Source organism: Schistocerca serialis, chromosome 4 (genome assembly GCF_023864345.2).
Source record: "Schistocerca serialis cubense isolate TAMUIC-IGC-003099 chromosome 4, iqSchSeri2.2, whole genome shotgun sequence".
Lineage (NCBI taxonomy): Eukaryota > Metazoa > Arthropoda > Insecta > Orthoptera > Acrididae > Schistocerca > Schistocerca serialis.
This window is the reverse complement of record NC_064641.1, coordinates 858,465,085-858,485,651: the sequence shown is the minus strand read 5'-3', so window position 1 is coordinate 858,485,651 and position 20,567 is coordinate 858,465,085. Positions and strand designations below refer to the sequence as shown.

Sequence of the window (20,567 nt, the reverse complement as noted above, 5' to 3'; positions counted from 1 at the left end):
ATAGGCAAAGCAAGGCGTGAAACGTCATTCGCTAGCCATAAGGCATTTCATAATGCAGTAAACAATCTTCCAACTAGCAAGACAATAGACATGAAATGTTTCTCATCATTTCATTTCAGTAAATATCATAAATTAAGAACTCTACAGTGTAATCATGTTTTCAAGTTTGAGGGTGTCGTATTTACAATGCTTTCTACAAAGGAATGTCAATAGCAAGGATAATGGCCTCTTTTTTTTTTTCTCCACCTGTGCCTCTGAAAGGCACACACTAATGGCTTTTTTCCAGGCGTCTGTCGTGCAGCTGGGTGCCCATGACGCATTACGTGAAGGTGGTCACTTAACTTTCTTACTGAAATATTTACGACAGCAGTTTCCGCTACAGTGACAGTCTCATATAAAAATATTTCACAGGTCAAGAATTTGCGTTACAAATCTGTAGAAACAAAATCCTATTGATATAACAGTGTCCAACAAATTTTCGTCAGCATTGTAATATATTCATGCATTTACATACATTTCATAACTCTTAAAGTACGATTCTTGGTTTCCAACAACCTTTTACACAAACCAGAGTCCCAAACCACTACTCATTATTCCTTACCTTATTCGTCGACACTTCTTCAATATTTCATCATAACAGATATGTAGCATAATCAAATAACTCATATTGCATCAGCATATTGATCATAAACATACCGCAACAGCATAATACACATTGTCGTCGTAATAATGTCATAACATCTCAGTCAATTCTCAAAAACATTGTAGCTTTCTCCAATAATTTCAAAACATAAAAAAATTCTCTGCTCATTTCGATAGTGTCATCTACCTCAATCATACTTTAAAAATCGTGATCCCGTACCAAATATATCATTAAAGCTCTCATAATATCACAATGGTTCCGAAAAAATATGAATAGTTCACTAAGTACATACAAAATACAGTTTCATAAGTGTGAAGTTATCCAATGGTGTAATTACGTAAACATCTGTCACTGACGTAGTAAAAAAAAATTTTGTCTCTCTCAGTTAAATGATCAGATAGCTGTGTAATTTATGTGTTAGAGAAATATGGTACCGATGTGTAAAGTTGTATAAGCAAATACCATATTAGCTAGGGCTCCTTGTGCTTGCCACACACATGGTACACAAAGTAGGCGTGTACCCCCCTGAGGATTAATGTAATTATACCCTCAGGTGTCACAGATTACAGCAATGGAATGAAATGTATCACGGAAAACCTTTGTATCATTGTACTTCAAAGTCTTTAAAAATAAATGTTTCAAGTACAAAATTAATCACTCAAATGCGCGTCCTGTAGCGCTAAATGTGCGTCTTGTTGTAAGATAATTCTGTGGAAGTGTCGTAGTTATCGTCCTCTGTAAGCAAAGTTCTGCTGAAGTCAGTGTACTTACCTCATAATAAACGAAGTGAATTGCTTTGCGTATAGATATCTTAGTTATTACGTTTATTGCCATGATGAAGGAAGTACTGTGCTGTAACGTATTGTTGTGCTATGGAAAAGGCTGTCTCATTGTAGCTATACCACAAAAGTTACTACTAAAACATGTTTTACTTTCCAGAATAATTCAGAAAAACTGTGCAGATATAAAACAGATACACCGCAAAAGCAACATTGTTAATTGTCGCTCATTAGTAGCGTTGTGATAAAATCGTGTAGTTGTCACATAAACTAACCACTGTGTCATCTGGTATCTCACAGATAGTACTTTAAATCCAGAATGTATCTTCAAGTAAACCAAAATGTTGCATTAAAATCTAATTAGCAGTACCAGAATACGTCCTAAGTATGTAAGCCTTATAGTCGTTACGTAATCGTGCAACTAACAAGCAAGAATGTACACACACAATAACACTGTGTCGTCTGTTCACAATAACAATGCATTCATAACTACTGTCTAAATATGTATCCTAGGTTCTAGATTGGATAGTTAACTTCAAACACTGTTGCATGTTAACAGTTTCTAAGTCTAACAAAGCATACTAGTAATGTAAAGTGAAAAATTTTATGGCAAAGACTAAGTTAAAAAGCTGATTATCTCTCAATAAGCGGTTTTATATGTGAAGTGTGGTGAAATCGTTTACTCTTCATAGTACTCAGAGTTTGAACTTGAATGCAATTGTCATGCGGTATATGTCGGTAAAGAATACCGGAATTTTTCTCAAGGTTAGCGTCTATGTTATTTTTCTCTGAGCCAGCACGCGCACGATGCTGCCTGCGGTGCGGGACATTGTCTGTTTCTTTGTTGGCGCGCGTCGTTATTGGGATTAGGAGACCTAACTTCTACAAATTCACCTTGTCGAGAGTGCCCTGCTCTGTTTGAATCTCGCCAGTTCTGATGCAGTTCAAGTCTGTCGTTACGATTATATCGTCTGTCGTCATGTCGGTAGTTCCTGTAGTTTCTTTCTTGTCGGTTAAGTACTGGAGAATTTCTCCCTGAATTATCACTGCACCGTGGACCGTTGCGTCTGAAGTTACTATGTCTCCCGTGATAATAATAGTTCTGGTTGCCATATTGTCTGTTTCTTTGGTTATCTCTGTCATATTCATTACTACGAAAGTGCGATCTTTCTCTGTAACTATTATTCTGCCAACGATCGTCATACGGGTGGTGTCTGTTTTGGTCAATATTTGTGTTGCGAGAATAGCCTTGTCATGTATTATTTCTGTCATCGCGGAATTGTGACAGATGTGACCTGTAATTGTCGTGCTCCTGTCTTCGCGTTCCGCGATTGTCAGTCTCAATTTCCAGTTCTTGTAACAGTCCCTGAAAAGCTTCAGTGTCGTCTTTGCAACGTCCTGCCAAAATAATATGTCGTAAATGTTCAGGTAATTTGATTAAGCAAATGCGGATGAGTTCTGAGGGGCTGTATGGGTTTGAAAGATACTGATTCTTATGCAACATGTCTTGAAAATATTTCATAAGACTGGAAATTTGTTGTTCGAAACGTTTCATCATTATGATGCTATGTTTTACTCGGTCTTGTGTAGCTTGAGACCAATACACTGAGAGGAAGGCATGATAAAATTCTCCTTCACTGTGGCAATCGTGAATGACCGATCGCATTCTTACAGCTGGTTCATTCTCTAAATAGCCACACATAAATTCTAACCTGTGCTCCCAATGACCAGTTGGGAGGAAAACAATGAGAGAATTGATCAAGCCATGCTTGTGGATGAATGTCGTTGTCAGAATTCTTAAATGTTTTGAATTTACGTGTAGTAATGAACAGCTTATAGTCAAAATCATCGTGTCGGCGAGTGGCACATCGCTCATTGTTACTTCGTTTCGGCGGTTCCATCTCAAAATTCAATGCGCCTTGCCAATTTCTTTCATAATTTCCGAAGTTTCCTGTGTTATTATTTTGTGGTTGGTCCGTATTTCTATGTCCCTCTTCCCGTACTGGAGCGCGAGTGTCCTCTGAAATATGTAATTCTTGTATTACTTGTGCCAACTGATCTTGCACTTCCCGGATTTCTCTTTTGTACTGTGTATTGATTTGATTTTGATTTTGTTTGAATTTTCTAATTTGTTCATACTCTTCAGTGTCAGTGAAGGCTACAGCTCTTGTGTCATTCAGATCATCATCTACCTTTGTAGATAAGTTAGTGAACTGATCTGAAAGTTCAGCTACTTTATCCGATAGTGAAATTATTTCCTCTGTGTGTTTTTCTGAACCAAGTTTCAGAGTGTCCATTTGCGTTGAAATCGTATCTACTGTGTCCTTTAAGTTTTCCTGAGTTTTTGCAAGTTGTGTAACCTTATCGGTAGATGCAACTGAGTCAATTTCAGCTTGCAAGGTCTCATGATTTTCATGAACAATAATTTGCAGTTCTTTTATGGACGCTTCGTGATTCTGTAATGCATTTTCATGCCGCGAAAAAATAGGTTGAAAATGCTCACAAATTTGTGTTTTTACGTCATTACAGGCTTTTTGACATTTCGATTCAATGTTATGTAACTCAGTAGTTAAATCTTCACGTGTTTGTTCAAGAGTTTGTTCCAATGAGTCTAGCTTTTGAAGCTGTTGCTGTGTTTGTCTCTGATTTTGTTCCATCGTGTCTAACTGTTGCTGTGTTTGTCTCTGGTTTTGTTTCATTTGCTGCATTAATTGCAATAATAGTGTATAAGTGTCTGGAATCTGTTCCTCTACGCTTTTCGGCAGTGCATTTGCACCTGCAACATTTACATTTTGACGAGCAGAAAATGTGTTTTGACTTATTTGAGAAAATGTTGAGGACCCAAAACCTGAGTCTACAGTATTTGCAATATTGTGTTCTGTCATTTCGGATTCCTGAGGCGAGCTGTTGCCGACCGATCGATCGATAATGCTTCCATGTTCACTAATTGTTTCACTGCCCACACCATTATTTGCAGCCCGCTCCATTTCCCTATGTACAATTACCAAATTACTACTTTGAACATTAGTTAATTCATTACACAGTGGCGCTAACACACTGTTTTCGTCTTCACTGTCATTCCTCAGTTTACTTTGGAGCCTAGTATTACGTTTTTCACACGCCATTATTGTCACAATATTTCACACGACAACACAGAAAAACACAATTTGAAGAGCAAAACGAGAAAACACATTAACATAACATTGAAAATAATATCTCGTTAATTGCAAGCGCAGCTGCGAAATACTTGGTGCAAATCTACATGCATGCCACAACTGTTTTACTGTACAAGAATGAAAAACTACAACTACAAAGGAAATTCTCTCTACAATTACGCGCTAGCAATAAACAAAGGCTGCACTAATTACACAAACTACAAGAACAAAATCAGAAGATTCCAGTGAGGTATCCTCGGCTAAGGCTCGACATATGAAACGTCCCGTTAGAAAAATTATACATGACTGTGCTTAAACTGACACACAATATTTTTTAGCGCAACGCAATCTGACTTTCAAAAATCCCTACAAAAAAATGGCCCTGACTAACATTAACCTGTGCGTTTCACAAATCGCTTACCTCACAAAAATCTTGGTTACTCGAACTACTGCAATACAGCAAGCGCCACTACTGACAGCTAAATAAAAGATTCAAACTACGGAAGGCACTAACTACTGATAGGGATAGTTAGCAAATGAAAGAATTTAATAGAGAACAAACAATGTATTTAACTTAATATCATCAAAAGTCATAATATATATAGCAGTTCATGACATCCAGTCTTACAAATTTCAAAACTCCGCCATTTCTTCCCCCACATCCACCACTGCTGGCGGCTCACCTCCAACTGCGCTGCGCTACGCGCTGTTCACATCCAGCTGCCGCTGCCCAACACTACAATGGCGAGTATTACAACAATGCCAACCAGCCACTGACTGCACACAGCACAGCCAGTGATTTTCATCAGAGCGCTATGTGGCGTTACCAATATAAAAACCTAAACAGCCTACTTACAATTGGACAAATATATTTTATTAGAACTGACATGTGATTACATTTTCACGCAATTTGGGTGCATAGATAGTGAGAAATCAGTACCCAGAACAACGACCTCTGGCTATAATAACGGCCTTGATACGCCTGGGCATTGAGTCAAACAGAGCTCGGATGGCGTGTACAGGTACAGCTGCCCATGCAGATTCAACACGATACCACAGTTCACCAAGAGTAGTGACTGGCGTATTGTGACGAGCCAGTTGTTCGGCCACCATTGACCAGACGTTTTCAATTGGTGAGAGATCTGGAGAATGTGCTGGCCAGGGCAGCAGTCTAACATTTTCTGTATCCAGAAAGGCCCGTACAGGACCTGAAACATGCGGTCGTGCATTATCTCGCTGAAATGTAGGTTGTCGCAGAGATCGAATGAAGGGTAGAGCCACGGGTTGCAACACATCTGAAATGTATCGTCCACTGTTCAAACTGCCGTCAATGCGAACAAGAGGTGACCGACACGTATAACCAATCGCACCCCATACCATCACGCCGGGTGATACGCCAGTATGGCGATGACGAATACACGCTTCCAATGTGCGTTCAACGCTGTGTCGCCAATCACGGATGTGACCGTCACGATGCTGTAAACAGAACCTGGATTCATCCGAAAAAATGACGTTTTGCCATTGGTGCAACAAGGTTCGTCGTTTAGTACACCATCGCAGGCGCTCCTGTGTGTGATGCAGCGTCAAGGGTAACCGCAGCCACGGTCTCCGAGCTGATAGTCCATGCTGCTGCAAACGTCGTCAAACTGTTCGTGCAGATGGTTGTTGTCTTGCAAACGTCCCCATCTGTTGACTCAGGGATCGAGACGTGGCTGCACGATCCGTTACAGCCATGCGGATAAAATGCTTGTCATCTCGACTGCTAGTGATACGAGGCCGTTGGGATCCAGCACGGCGTTCCGTATTACCGTCCTGAACCTACCGATTCCATATTCGGCTAGCAGTCATTGGATCTCGACCAACGCGAGCAGCAATGTCGCGATACGATAAACCGCCAAGCGCGATAGGCAACAATCCGACCTTTATCAAAGTCTTAAACGTGATGGTACGCATTTCTCCTCCTTACACGAGGCATCATAACAACGCCGGTCAACTGCTGTTTGTGTATGAGAAATCGGTTGGAAACTTTTCTCATGCCAGCAATTTGTAAGTGTCGCCAGCGGCGCCAACCTTGTGTGAATGTTCTGAAAAGTTAATCATTTGCATATCGCAGTATCGTCTTCCCGTCGGTTAAATTTCGCGTCTGTAGCACGTCATCTTCGTGGTGTAGCAATTATAATGGCCAGTAGTGTATTACAAAAATTTTGTAACTAAAGCTTTATCGCTTGATATTTATTTTATAAGTGATATACCAGTTTGAGTGTTTTACTTCTGAAGAAGACACTCATAGTAATGCCGAAACCTAGGTCAAAAGACTTCTTTTTTGCGGTACAAGCTGTTATTGCTTTAATTTTAATGTTTGCTTTGTTTGTCGTTGCCATTGCTGTGCTTTGTATCAACACCTCTTACACTATAGCACTGTTAGCTACTCGCCAACTAAGCGTTTCAACTACGCTCTGGGGCCTCATGCTGTGCTCACCACTATATACCTTCATTCCCGCACCCCTGTTGTCATTAGCAACCAATACTGCATTTGCATGGTGAAACCTTCCCGTCTCCTCTACATCTCTTTTGTTACGCAACCTTACCTTAGAATTTCTATCTCTTTCTTAATAATAACAAATGAAATCTTCCCTTTGAAATTTATTCTCTTTCTCAATCTTCGCATACAAATTTAATTGCTGCTTATTAAAGGTGATTTTCTGGTAATTTCGACGAAACATAGAATGTGTCGTCGTCACGGCCCTCAGTCGTTATCTGCAATAACCCAAAACTGTTCTTTACCTTTTTACTGTTACTGGATCGCCATCTGACTGCTACATCGAACTGTGACATGAATATACTTACTCTGTTTTACTATACTTCATTAACTGCTGGTGGGCTGTCGTAATAAGTGGGTGTATTATTTCCAAAGCTGACGTTATTCTTTAATTAATTTGACTGAAGTTACGTAATTCATAGTTAAGCTTTTTCTTGACGACGATACAATTTTGCAAAGTTTTACGTTGATGGTTTTTGGAATGGATTATAATCAGTAATGCAATATATGTGGCAAAAATTAATTGTATTCTGAATGAAATGACTTTACAAACGTTCAAATGGGACTTACTTTTTGCAATCTTACAACTAGCATTGCGCAAACATACATTCAGTAGTCTTGAGTTTCTCAAAACAAATAATTCAATAATATTAGTTGCTCTTATGATAATAGTTAGCTGATGTCTCTGTACATCCGTTTATAATCTCTTGTAAATCATAGCTGGTGGCTGGCAGGCACACTGCTCCTCTCAACCTCTCGCTTCAGACCTGCTACCAACTCGCTTCACATCTCGCTTACTACTGACTTCCTACGAACGCTAAAGTGCGGTCTCTCCCGCCAACAATGCTTTCTGGTGCACACAATCCCTGCTACCATTACAAAAGGTATCCATACGCGGTCTCTCTCCCGCCCTTTTTAAAATTATATCAATGTGCGGTCTCTCCCGCCAACAATACTTCGGTGCAGATATTCCCTGCTGCCACAATTATTTCCAATATGACAAATATTAATTATTCCTACTTAAACCTATTAATAAAATATAAACATCTTTCATACATTGTGGTTTGACAATCGACAATAGAAATACACACGTCTTACAATGGTAGACAAAATGCGAGGCGTCGAATGCTGTAAACGTCATTGGCCTTTTGCGACTTCATACTGAAGGGATTCCTCGTCAGTGCACCGTTAGCAGTAGAGACGCTGGCCGCGGTCACCCGCAAAACTTTCCCTGCGGTTATTAAATCCCCCGCGCTCCGCCAACGGCCGGAGTGTCTCGGTGCCGGTCCCGTGTTCCCCTCTAGCGCCTCTGGAAGTGCTATTTCGCTGCGACTTCCCGCAGTAGCGGCCGGCAGTAACTGTCAGCCGTAACTGCCTACCGTCACAGCCAGTGTATTTCGTTGAAACTGCTCCCCGCGGCAGCCACGTCACTCAGCAGAGAAAGACAGGCCGTGGCGTGTACGTCACGGAGGTAGGCCTGAGCCAACACCGGCTCAAAGGAAGGTCCTCGGCGCTTGTTCGTGACGTCACGTCAGCTAGGCACGGCGAACGCCAGGTCTGTTGCAGGCATACTCATAATGGTGGTGTCTCCCTCCCTGACACAGAAAAATGTGAAACTATTGGCGGTAGTTGACCAACACACACTGTTCTGAGAGATTTCTGCAATTAATTAATTGTGCAGTTCATTACACTTCTTAACAAATTGTGTACTCCTGAACTTAAATTTCCACCTGTTTTAAGGATTGACATATAAGAGCAACTTCATGGTCCAGCAGCAACAGAATTCGTGCTTCTTTACCTTATTTGTAGATCTGAGGAAGTTACGTTTGTACTGGGTTGCTTCTACACCTGTTAACTCGTAACTAGGTGTGTACATCATCATCATATAGAAGAACATATTGGTGCTCTTCTTTAGGTATCTTGGTTGACTATGGGGTGAGGAGCACTGAATGTTAATGAAATATCTTGCGATTGTACACGTTGGGGGAGGGGATGGGGGACAGACGAAGAGGCAAAAGAGAGATATTTGTTTTATCAAATAAATTTTTTTTATCTTACAAAGTTTGTCCTTTCAGTTGCAAGAGGGGAATATTTATCTTTTCTAATGTGCTTCTTTAAAAAAGTTTAAGCTCAGCAGTATTTTCGATGTATGAAGCTATTTTGTTTCTTGTTTATAATTCCTTTCGTCGAAAACGACTGTAATCTAATGACTGGCAACAGTTGGACATTTACACATGTAAATTAGTTCACATTTCCAGTGACGATGTCAAACGAAAATAAATAAATAAATAAAAGAAACGAGTTCATTGTAAGGGGGTTGGGGTAAGTTTCAATAACAAAATGGATCAAGTAAATATAGTTACTTGAATGTAAAATTTCCGAAGCTTGCAATCGGGCAAAGCATCTTCTCATATTGATCTACGTTTGTTTCGACAGGATTCAGTAATACAGAACTATGATCTTCATTTGTAGCTTTACGATAGTAAGAGAATCTTTCATCTAAATAAAACTGCAGAATCCAAAACAATATCAAACATTTTGTCCAAAAATGAGAGATTTATAATGATAAGCACCCCCAGGCGTTTCTGCCTGGAACAGACCTGGCGTTCGCCGTGCCTAGCTGACGTGACGTCACCAACAAGCGCCGAGGCCTTCCTTTGAGTCGGTGTTGCCTGAGCTCGCTTGCTCGCTCAGCTCAGCAGACAAACTGCGTTTCTACACCTGTTAACTCGTAACTAGGTGTGTACATCATCATCATCATAATCACCACCAGTTATCTGCTATATTAGCAGGTCCTTTGCCTCTCCATTTTCCGCGATCCATTGCTCCCTTGTTAAGGCTGTTGTATGTTGTACCGCCCATCATGTCATCCAGTATCTGGAATCTCTTCCTTCCTCGCTCCCTTTTCCCTTCTACATAACCTTCTAAAACTGTTTTTATCAGTCCGTCATTATTTCTTGATATATGCCCAATCCAATTTCTTTTTCTTCTCTTTATTACATCTAGTAACTGTCTTTTCTCTCCCACTCTTCTCATTACCTCACCATTTTTTACTCCGTCCAACTTATTCTTTCCATCCTCCGCCATGTCCAGATCTCAAAAGCCTCCAGCCTTTCTCTGTCTTTCTTCCTCATAGTCCATGTTTCAGCACCATATAGAAGAACATCCCATACAAGACATTTTATGAGTCTCTTCCTGAGTTCTCTGTCCAGACTACTGCAGAAAATTCTCCTTTTCTTATAAAACGCCTCTTTTGCTATTGCTATCCTTTTTTTAATTTCTGTAGTGCAGTTCCAGTTGGTGTCTATCGTGCTTCCAAGATACTTAAAATTTCGCACCTGTTCTAGTATTTCTCCATTCAGCATAATTCTTATTTCCTTATTTCCTCCTAGTGCCAATACTTTTGTTTTATTTGTGTTAATTTTCATTCCATTATTTCCTTTAGTTTCAATGGTGTCCACAAAATCCTGTAATTCTTTTTCCCCTGTTGCTAGAAGGACCATGTGATCAGCAAATCTCAAATACCCTACTCTTCTTCCTCCAATTTCTACTCCTTTGTCATCTAATGAGCATTGGTCAATCATATTTTCCAAATAGAGGTTGAAAAGGGTAGGTGATAAGACGGCATCCTTGTCTTACTCCTTTTCCTAGTCCGATCAAGTTTGTACTTTCTCCTCCCTGTTTAATTGAGGCTTTTTGATTAAGAAATAATGAGTTTACAAGTCTTCTGGTTTTCCAGTCCACTCTCTTTACCCTCATTATAGTCGCCAACTTGTCCCAAACCACATTGTCAAATGCCTTTTCTAGATGGATGAAGCACATATATAGGTCTCTTCCTTTTTCAATAAACCTTTCTCCCAAGATTCTTGGGAGCCCTATTGCATTTCTGGTGCCCGTATTCCGTCTAAAGCCAAACTGCTCCTCACCATGATTCTCCTCCACTACTTTTGAAGTCTTTTATTAATTTTTATTAATTATTTTTAATCTTATCAATTTGGCTGTATGTGAAACGAGCCTGTTTGTCCTGTGCTCGCTGCATTTCTTGGTTCCCTGTTTTTTCGGTAATGGAATCGTTGCCGTTGTCAGAAAGTCCCCAGGCCATTCACCACTGCCATATACAGGGTGATTCAAAAAGAATACCACAACTTTAGGAATTTAAAACTCTGCAACGACAAAAGGCAGAGCTAAGCACTATCTGTCGGCGAATTAAGGGAGCTATAAAGTTTCATTTAGTTGTACATTTGTTCGCTTGAGGCGCTGTTGACTAGGCGTCAGCGTCAGTTGATGCTAAGATGGCGACCGCTCAACAGAAAGCTTTTTGTGTTATTGAGTACGGCAGAAGTGAATCGACGACAGTTGTTCAGCGTGCATTTCGAACGAAGTATGGTGTTAAACCTCCTGATAGGTGGTGTATTAAACGTTGGTATAAACAGTTTACAGAGAATGGGTGTTTGTGCAAAGGGAAAAGTTCTGGACGGCCGAGAACGAGTGATGAAAATGTAGCACGCATCCTGCAAGCATTTGTTCGCAGCCCAGGAAAATCGACTCGCAGAGCTAGCAGAGAGCTGCAAATTCCACAATCAACTGTATGGATAGTCCTACGAAAAAGGTTAGTTATGAAACCTTATCGTCTGAAATTGGTTCAAGCACTGTTTGCAGCTGATAACAGCCCGTGACAGAGCACTTCATCACTGGCCTCCAAGAAGCCCTGATCTTACCCCCTGCGATTTTTTCTTATGGGGGTATGTTAAGAATATGGTGTTTCGGCCACCTCTCCCAGCCACCATTGATGATTTGAAACGAGAAATAACAGCAGCTATCCAAACCGTTACGCCTGATATGCTACAGAGAGTGTGGAACGAGTTGGTGTATCGGGTTGATATTGCTCGAGTGTCTGGAGGGGGCCATATTGAACCTCTCTGAACTTGTTTTTGAGTGAAAAAAAAACCTTTTTAAATACTCTTTGTAATGATGTGTAACAGAAGGTTATATTATGTTTCTTTCATTAAATACACATTTTTAAAGTTGTGGTATTCTTTTTGAATCACCCTGTATTTTATTACATAACCTCAATATTTCTCTTATTCCATCTTGCTTCAAGCATTTTAATACTTCTCCCGGTATCGTATCTGTACCTAACGCTTTGCCATTTTTCGGTGTGTACATACAAAGGAGAATTGCTTCTGAAACGTTGCGCCGTTGGGGCCAGTCGCTTCTCTGTATTCATTAAAGATCTCTGCGATCGACTCTGTATCGCGTGGCCGCGGTTTTCCTCTTTGGTCGCTTTCCGGCTATTTAAGTGCACGACGCTGTGGGGAGAGGGCTGGTTTTAGGACAGTTTGTTGGCGCTCCGGTGTGCAGTCTGGTTGTCGGCGGTCGCTTGCAAGAGTGCTACTCTCCTTTAGAATCTGGACTTCAATAAAAATGGCACGGTAATGTTACTCAGAATGCAGGAGAAGCTGTGATCTAAATGACAATAGATTTATTCAATCTTAACATAACAAGACAAAAAAAAAGACTAAAGAAACGTCACACAAACATCTTTATTTGACAAACGCTTTCACTAACATGGGGTCTATGGTGGACAAAGTGATCAGGTGGGGATCGACACACGACACTAAACAGAACACTAATCGCTCTATCTCACTTCATATCTGTGAATACGGGGTATGGCACAACAAATACCCCACAATCAAGCATCTATACCATTCCAAAGAGTAAAATATGGTTCGAAAGAACGGGGTGTTGAGAAAGATATATTGGATCCCTAGGCCATAGCAGCGAATACTTTACCCTCCTGCTGGTCAGGACGGCACGCCAAGATGCGTTCGGCGACTGAAGTCATGGACAGCCGCAATGTGTTATTAACGCCGCGCGCCCGAAAAATGCAACGCAGGTACTTGCCTATGAGCCTCTGAAACCCCAGTGGATTTCAGTGTGCAGGTGGACCTGTTTGCCGGTCTGACAAACCAATCTGACCCCGTGCCACGACTATGCGTGATAGAATAAGTCAAATGTTTAGACGGCCCACTCAAGACAAATAAGTACACCCTCGCGTCACTCGTTGTGTGCGCGATGCTAGAAGCAGTACCTCCAAAGAACGGTTCAGAAGGTGACTGGCACAGACTCTAAGTGGCACACTACCAAAGGACACAAGTCTCACCGTTTAGGTAGAGACCTGGAGTTCTTTACTAGTGAAGCGCCAGTACAAGAGTGAGCTTCTCTTTTGTCCACTTCCTCCTCAGCTCAGTAGCAGAGCACATTTACATCTTAGAGACTTCCCCCACTTTAGCACAAGCCAATCACGAGCTGGAGCGTGGCATTCGAAGCTGGGAGAGCGCCCATTGCCCTACATACACCGATTTGACCAATCAGAGACTTTAAAGTTAATTGGGAGAAAAGGAATAAAGATTCTGCTTTGCGGCTTTTTTCGCACTCATTTACACCGTGTCTTTTGTTAACAACGTGACCAGGATGGAACCACAGCCCTCCATAAAAAGCTTTCTATCTCCCCTGTTGCGTCTACTTCGAAGTGTCCAAAGAATGGCCATAAACTCGCTAAAAGCCTCGTGCCTTCACAAATACGTTTTGTATCAGTGTCTGGATGTCTGGGTGCCAGTGACCGGACCCACGGAAATTTGCAGAACGCACACCGATGCCCCGTCGGCTTCCTGCCTAACAAGGGCCCATCCTCTGCTTTATTGCCAGTCTACAATGTGCTGGCCATTGCAGTGGCGACCTCTCGGCGCCAGTCAGTCTACCTGGATGCGGATGCCAAGTGACTGACGCCAACCAACGTGTCTGTACAATGAGACCACAGAACTCGTCCATCCAAAAATGTTTCCACCCAGGTTTCACAGAAAAAACGCGCTTCCCTCGGCCCACCGTCACCGTGCTCTTTTACTGCAGTCGTTTAAATCGGCACCCTATTGTTTTGAACGCAGGTAAAGCTTACCATTATTCCTTCCCTAGAGCATGCAAGCAAGAGCATTAACTACTGCCCACCATTTCATCATGATGTATAAAGTCAAATTGCAATAAAGATCATTTCCCTAAGAACATGAAGTATCATAACACCGAATCAGAAGTGAGAGCGCCCTGCAGTCTCTCACGCTCTTCTCGCGTGCTCTGTCGCTTTCTGTCATGTGGGCAGTGGAGTTGCGGATGGACACGTGGGTGCGGTCGGCGAGTGTGTACTGCGCCTGGTGAGAGGGCGACGGTCTCGTTAGGGCTGCTAAACGATGTAAACATGAGTAAGTGGCTTTGGAATGTATCAGCGTGCAACCGAATACACTACAGAATCAAACACAGGGAATTATTCAGGTTCTTAAAATCCTTCTGCATATACAGTAAGTACACTCCTGGAAATGGAAAAAAGAACACATTGACACCGGTGTGTCAGACCCACCATACTTGCTCCGGACACTGCGAGAGGGCTGTACAAGCAATGATCACACGCACGGCACAGCGGACACACCAGGAACCGCGGTGTTGGCCGTCGAATGGCGCTAGCTGCGCAGCATTTGTGCACCGCCGCCGTCAGTGTCAGCCAGTTTGCCGTGGCATACGGAGCTCCATCGCAGTCTGTAACACTGGTAGCATGCCGCGACAGCGTGGACGTGAACCGTATGTGCAGTTGACGGACTTTGAGCGAGGGCGTATAGTGGGCATGCGGGAGGCCGGGTGGACGTACCGCCGAATTGCTCAACACGTGGGGCGTGAGGTCTCCACAGTACGTCGATGTTGTCGCCAGTGGTCGGCGGAAGGTGCACGTGCCCGTCGACTTGGGACCGGACCGCAGCGACGCATGGATGCACGCCAAGACCGTAGGATCCTACGCAGTGCCGTAGGGGACCGCACCGCCACTTCCCAGCAAATTAGGGACACTGTTGCTCCTGGGGTATCGGCGAGGACCAATCGCAACCGTCTCCATGAAGCTGGGCTACGGTCCCGCACACCGTTAGGCCGTCTTCCGCTCACGCCCCAACATCGTGCAGCCCGCCTCCAGTGGTGTCGCGACAGGCGTGAATGGAGGGACGAATGGAGACGTGTCGTCTTCAGCGATGAGAGTCGCTTCTGCCTTGGTGCCAATGATGGTCGTATGCGTGTTTGGCACCGTGCAGGTGAGCGCCACAATCAGGACTGCATACGACCGAGGCACACAGGGCCAACACCCGGCATCATGGTGTGGGGAGCGATCTCCTACACTGGCCGTACACCACTGGTGATCGTCGAGAGGACACTGAATAGTGCACGGTACATCCAAACCGTCATCGAACCCATCGTTCTACCATTCCTAGACCGGCAAGGGAACTTGCTGTTCCAACAGGACAATGCACGTCCGCATGTATCCCGTGCCACCCAACGTGCTCTAGAAGGTGTAAGTCAACTACCCTGGCCAGCAAGATCTCCGGATCTGTCCCCCATTGAGCATGTTTGGGACTAGATGAAGCGTCGTCTCACGCGGTCTGCACGTCCAGCACGAACGCTGGTCCAACTGATGCGCCAGGTGGAAATGGCATGGCAAGCCGTTCCACAGGACTACATCCAGCATCTCTACGATCGTCTCCATGGGAGAATAGCAGCCTGCATTGCTGCGAAAGGTGGATATACACTGTACTAGTGCCGACATTGTGCATGCTCTGTTGCCTGTGTCTATGTGCCTGTGGTTCTGTCAGTGTGATCATGTGATGTATCTGACCCCAGGAATGTGTCAATAAAGTTTCCCCTTCCTGAGACAATGAATTCACGGTGTTCTTATTTCAATTTCCAGGAGTGTATATTGAATATATCGAATTTCGTGCTGTTTGCAGTTAACGGCTCTCCCGGTGCTTGGACGCCCATGTCATCTGTTTCGTATTGACCGCTGCTGCACAACTTATTGAATAGTGGTTACTTGTGTGAATGAGGTTTGCTTGTTTTGGGCGCACTTGAGATACGTGCAAGGAGTGTATATCTAAGCGCGTGTCTGTGCTCTGCGAAATAACCACAGGTTAGAGTTTCTGTCTGTCTGCTGGTATTTAGGTAATGTGTTCAGAGGTAAGCAAGCAGGGCCTTAGTGAAGAAAACTTTACTGTGTGCTAGAGTCCTGTCGTATTGTAATTATTGAGTGTGTGTTTATGGACTATATGTAATTAATTCGCTCTAGGGCTATGTTATGAGTTAAGTTACGAGGGCGTGATTTAGCACTGTGACCAGCTTGTTACATATTTGAGTATATTATCATTTCCTGCTCTGGCAGTAATAAGCCTGCCTGCACACATTAGTAATGACTAAGTAGTGCAGATATTTAAAGTGCTTAATTCTGCATGTGGATGGCCTGTGGGTCCCTTCTGGCCGCATTCCTGTTTCGAAATTTTTCTAATGTTTTAAGGATTGTGTCACTCTGGATACTGCCCAGGTGCTGTGTGGTTTTATGTTGTCCTTTCAGTGGTATAATCAGCGGTGCGCGTCGCGCGTTCGCCTTGGCGGCGGCCAGTTTGAATTGTAACCAATAGCGCGGTCGGTGGGTTTGTCAGTAGACCCCAGTTCTTCAGTGAATTTAAGTTGAGTATTTTATTATTTGTTCCTGGTGACGCCGAGGCGTCCGTCTTTCCTCCTTCACCGTTCCTTTCAGCTTTGATTCAGGCTCGATCTGAGTTGTAGTTTCCGCGCAATTCGGATGTCCCATTACTTGTCACTGAAATTTTGCAACACCTGAAAGATGCGCTTTCATTGTACTGGGTTTATAATATCTTATTCAGAAAGAGAAATTGTGAGCTCTTTCTGCTGTTTATTTTAAGAGGTGTTGGTTCAAATGACTCTGAGCACTATGCGATAACTTCTGAGGTCCTCAGTCCCCTAGAACTACCTAAACCTAACTAACCTAAGGACATCACACACTTCCATGCCCGAGGCAGGATTCGAACCTGCGACCGTAGCGGTCGCGCGGTTCCAGACTGTAGCGCCTAGAACCGCTCGGCCACACCGGCCGGCTTAGAAGGTGTCCTGTGGGAGTTTTTCTCAGTAAACCATTTATTGTTTGCATGGTTCTCAAGATTTATATAAAGAGGGTTTTAAATTATTTAGTCTTTGCGATGGGCTTTGACGCCCGTAGACATTTTGTCTGTTTAGTAATGTTTCACATTCTAGGGCAATTATCTATATTATTTTGTGGTAAGAGCAGTTTGCTGTTCTCATGCAATTGTTAAGTAAAATCTGTTTGAAATTACAAGCCAGAGTTTGTGTTTGATTGGTAATTAAAAGAAAAATTCGGAGTTGGAATTAAAATCCGTGGAGAAGAAATAAAAACTTTGAGGTTCGCCGATGACATTGTAGTTTAGTCAGAGACAGCAAAGGACCTGGAAGAGCAGCTGAACGCAATGGACAGTGTCTTGCAAGGAAGATATAAGATGAACACCAACAAAAGCAAAACGAGGATAAGGGAATGTATCGAATTAAATCGGGTGATGCTGGGGGAATTAGATTATGAAATGAGACACTTGAAGTAGTAAAGGAGTTTTGCTATCTGGGGAGGAAAATAACTGATAATGGGCGAAGTAGAGAGGATATAAAATGTAGACTGGCAATGGGAAGGAAAGCGTTTCTGAAGAAATTTGTTAACATTGGGTAATGATTTAAGTGCCAGGAGGTCGTTTCTGAAAGTATTTGTATGGAGTGTAGCCATGTATGGAAGTGAAACATGGACGATAAATAGTTTGGACAAGAAGAGAATAGAAGCTTTCAAAATGTGGTGCTGCAGAAAAATGCTGAAGATTAGATGGGTAGATCACATAACGAATGACGAGGTATTGAATAGAATTAGAGAAAAGAGAAATTTGTGGCACAACTTGACTAGAAGAAGGGAACGATTGATAGGACACATTCTGCGGCATGAAGGGATCACTAATTTAGTATTGGAGGGCAGCGTGGAGGGTAAAAATCGTCGAGGGAGTCCAAGAGAAGAATACACTAAGCAGATTCAGGAGGATGTAGGTTGCAGTACGTACTGGGAGATGAAGAAGCTTGCACAGGATAGAGTAGCATGGAGAGCTGCATCAAACCAGTCTCTGGACTGAAGAGCACAACAACAACAACCTTGTCTTTATTGACTTGAAGCATCCTTGAGCGCGTGTCCCACGTCTCAGCTTCTTATACTGGAATTCGCCATTGCGGAGTCTTACTGTTATTAGTCCTGCAACGATCGGAAGTCCATAGGCCTACTTATAATTTGTTACCGCTGTACTGGGGTACAAAAAAGTTAAAATCATGTCAAAATGATTATCAGTTGCATAAGGCACCACTTCTTCTAGGAAATGAGGATTGTTAAGCAGAAGAGACTAAATGCTATAAACAAGCCGTTATACCATTCATATCGAGTACTCATTTTAAATTACATTTTGTTGTACTACTGTTAATCAGTAAGACTTCATAATAGCAGATTCCAGTAGATGATGCAGTTCTCGTTAGTACGTACACGCCCAGTTACGAGTTAACAGGTTTAAAAAAGTATTTTTTTCTGCTGATCCGAACGAGCGAGCGAGTTCAGGCCTACCTTCGCGCCGCGCCCTGTCTTCCTCGTAGGCCTCGGTGTGTTGCCTCTGCGCAAGGAAGACCGACGCGAGTTCGCAACGTGGCTGCTAACACCGTTCTGGGTTTCATGGTGGACGAGGAAGAAGAGGAACAGGAAATTATGGTAATGCTTACAAAATCTTGCCCTCACAGCATTTTTCCTTTCTTCAAGGAGTGCTAGTTGTGCAAGGTTCGCAGGAGAGCATCGGTGAAGTTTGGAAAGTAGGAGACGAGGTACTGCCGGAAGTAAAGATGTGAGGACGGGGCGTGAGTTGTGTTTGGGTAGCTCATATGGTAGAGCACTTGCCCGCGAGTTCGAGTCTCGGTCCGGCACACAGTTTTCATCTGCCAGGAAAGTTTCATATGAGTTCGATTTTGTTTTAAGACTGGTGAAAGACGGTACAGCGGAAACAGCTTACGAGTGCAGTGCAGAATCCAATAGACAAAAACACTCCGTCTTCAGGCCACGAGTGGCCTACCGGGACCATCCGACCGCCGTGTCATCCTCATAGCGGATGTGGATAGGATGGGCGTGGGGTCAGCACACTTGTCTCCCGGTCGTTATGATGGTATTCTTGACCGAAGCCGCTACTATTCGGACGAGTAGCTCCTCAATTGGCATCACGAGGCTGAGTGCACCCCGAAAAATGGCAACAGCGCACAGCGGCCTGGATGGTCACCCATCCAAGTGCCGACCACGCCCGACAGCGCTTAACTTCGGTGATCGCACGGGAACCGGTGTATCCACTGCGGCAAGGCCGTTGCCAGATCCAATAGAAGCTAATGAGAAAATGGCGAAGACGTAACAGTAAATTGCTGTATAAAACATACGTATTCATCAGCATTGCTTAAAAACGGGTTATTTTGTATTTCTATGAAACAAGATAAAATTTTATGAATATAGTAATTTTACAAGGAAATGACTTAATGCTCGTCCAGTTTGTTTACTTTCACATTATCCTCACAATGTTTTTACATTATTATTAGCAGTTATTTTCAAAAGTAATAACAGTAACACTTGGCTGTGGTTTGACGTTTACTGATGGGGTGAAAGTGTACCCGTCGTCTCCAACCTAGGAAATATCTAATGGTTGTGAAGTTTATTCGAGGGGAGACGGGAGGGAAGAGAAGCTGGATGGACTGATAGTAGCTGGTGGAGGCATAAGAGGTTATTCGAAGAACATTCAAATCCCGTAACATAGCTTAAATTGTCAATTTTCATATTATTAATGAGGTGAAGTGGCAGTTTCCTAACGGACGCTGCCATACTTCTCACGAATAGTCCCACATCATCTTGTGCCTCCTGCAGCGTTTTCAATCGTTGTAGGCCCCTTTTATTGACTGAATCCGAATGACTTTTTCTCGATCTGCGAGCTGAGAAGGTAGAGTTGGCAGTAGGTGTGTCACTAGAGAACAAGGAAGCAACGGCTTGTGGAATGTCAAGACCTGTTTCATCAGCATTTTGTCCGTCTTCATCAGCTGGCTCTCCTTATACATTGCCCGCATCTCGTGGTCGTGCGGTAGCGTTCTCGCTTCCCACGCCCGGGTTCCCGGGTTCGATTCCCGGCGGGGTCAGGGATTTCCTCTGCCTCGTGATGGCTGGGTGTTGTGTGATGTCGTTAGGTTTAAGTAGTTCTAAGTTCTAGGGGACTGATGACCATAGATGTTAAGTCCCATAGTGCTCAGAGCCATTTGAACCATTTTCCTTAAACATTTGGTGGGTCCTGTACCGGAACACTGCAAAAAAGAGAACTGTTACTTTTCTGTATCACTCAAAGAAATTAGTACGTTGAATAACGCCAATTTTTTTGATGAACTTGGTGCTGCAGAACCTGTTTGCGGTTGTTCTAAAAATGGTTCAAATGGTTCTGAGCACTATGGGACTCAACTGCTGTGGTCAT

At 43.1% G+C, this 20,567-nt stretch overlaps 1 pseudogene; it reads right to left on the bottom strand.

The window, feature by feature from the left end:
• Window positions 1-19,314: 19,314 nt before the first annotated feature.
• Window positions 19,315-19,432, bottom strand: LOC126476121 (5S ribosomal RNA; annotated as a pseudogene).
• Window positions 19,433-20,567: the final 1,135 nt, after the last annotated feature.